Source organism: Ursus arctos, unplaced genomic scaffold, assembly GCF_023065955.2.
Source record: "Ursus arctos isolate Adak ecotype North America unplaced genomic scaffold, UrsArc2.0 scaffold_1, whole genome shotgun sequence".
Classification (NCBI taxonomy): domain Eukaryota; kingdom Metazoa; phylum Chordata; class Mammalia; order Carnivora; family Ursidae; genus Ursus; species Ursus arctos.
In genome coordinates this window covers 53,677,325-53,679,179 of record NW_026622763.1, presented here as the reverse complement: position 1 = coordinate 53,679,179, position 1,855 = coordinate 53,677,325, and the positions used below count along the sequence as shown (strand labels likewise).

The window sequence follows — 1,855 nt, the reverse complement described above, 5'->3', positions numbered from 1 at the left end:
GTTAGTGCCTTCTTTTCCCCCTGAAAAATCTTTCATACCACTCTAAAATACCTAACTGGTTCTCTTTCCTGAAGCTGTCTCTTTTTCTAATGTGAAGAAATTGGCTCTGGCTTTGGATGTGAGAGCCGGGCCATCGCTGGGAACCATACTTCGTTAGAGGAACAAACACCGAGCCATTATTGTGAAAATGAAATTCTCAGAATCTCTTGCTTCCCTCTTAGCCTTTAAAAAACAAACCTTCAGATGTTCATGAAATAACTTATTTCATGGAATTCAGCTAAGCCTCTCCTCATGTTTACCTATTAGCACAAATCTGTGAAACAGGACAAATCAGCTTGTGTTCGCAGGCGTTCGTGGCGCAAAGGGCGGTAGAAAATGCTGAAATATTGTGCGTGAAAACGTGCTGCAAGTCTGGATGCAAGTTGTTGGTTTTGTATACTTTTCACCTGGTAAAACCAATCTTTTGGCTTGTATTTTCTGTTAAAATAATTTCTCTTATTTTTATAAACTCTTAGTTCCCTTTCGCATTTTTTCTGCCCTCTTCCTTTCTTCCTTCCCTTTTTTCCCCTTCCCTTCTTCTACTAACATAAAAGAGGAGTAGAGAAGAGGGGGTCAGGGGCAGCTTGAACGTGAGATGAGGAAGTCCCCCACCTGCACCCTAGTGTAGGCTGAGCAAGGGGGCCCTGGGCTCCAGGGGCGCAGGACCTGAAGAAGCCATGTGGTGGGACCATCACTCGAGCCTTGGGTCTTCAGCCTCTGTTTCCTGTGTGAAGGAAGATTTGAAGAGTCTACAGCAGAACCAGAGGGATGGTTCAAGTGTTGGAAATTAGAGCCCAGAAACGGCTAAATGCTCCAAGGTTATTCATCCTCTGGCCAGCGAGGGACAGTTTGATAAAGAACTTCAAGTCCATAAAAGGTTTTTACAACGGCCTGCTACTTTCAGACCTGTATGAAAAGGAGAAGGTCTCAAATCTGAGTTAGAGGGAGGGGGTTACTACTTTCTCGGACCGTTAGCGAGCACTAGAACAGATAGCCAGAGAGGTGGCTCAATCTCTTTCTGGATGTTTTTGCAGACACACTGGATTTCTTCTGTGGCTGTGTTCCGGTGTTGTTAGAGGTGGTGGGGGGAGAAATGAGGAGAGGTGGAGACTGGGGGCTTCTTGTTCCCTCTCCTCCTGCCTGCCCAGCGTTCTCCAAAGTGTCTGCGCTGAACAAATGACCAAGGGGCGAGGGGTGAGTGGGCTCACGTGTTGTTTATACCCCAGCCATGCAAAATAACCAGGGCAGTGATGAAAGAGGAAAATCGTTGTTGATTAGATCCTCAGATGGCCACATTTTTTCCACTTTTTATGACCATGTTGTGCAAGAAAATGGAGGGGAAGCTGACAGAGTAAGGATGGCTTCCAAGTGGGAGATGTCAGGCCGAGCGGTTTCAGAAGCCCTGCACTGGCTCCGGGAGAGGCGGCGGCATTTGCCCAGGGGTGGCGGAGGAGAGGTTGGACTTCATTGGTGTTTCGAGCCCTCGGCACAGATCGCTGCCTGGAGGGGACGCACACACGCGGGGCAGCAGCAGGGAGCTCTTGCACGTGGCACTAGGCGCGCCCCTGACGCCGGAAAGAGGCTCCCGACTTCGTGGTGGCTGGACATCCCTAGAAGGAGCTCTTCTTTCGGTTTTGTTTTGCTTTTTTAGTTGGTCATAGAGCTTTGTTGTTCTGGGAGTTTTGTAATCTGCCGCACGTAGTAGAGAAGGGCTTTTTATTTTGTTAGAATACTTTCCAGATGGACCTGATGTCTCCTGCATTAATGCATCCTTCCAAAAGCTGTTTCCATTTATTCTGGGGCATCTGTTTTCTCC

At 48.0% G+C, this 1,855-nt stretch overlaps 1 protein-coding gene across 5 annotated transcripts in view; it reads left to right on the top strand.

Annotated features, from left to right (window-relative positions):
* The window catches only part of WIPF1 (WAS/WASL interacting protein family member 1), a 117,629-nt gene that overhangs the window by 42,119 nt on the left and 73,655 nt on the right, over positions 1-1,855 (top strand). The gene's annotated exons all lie outside the window — the stretch shown is intronic.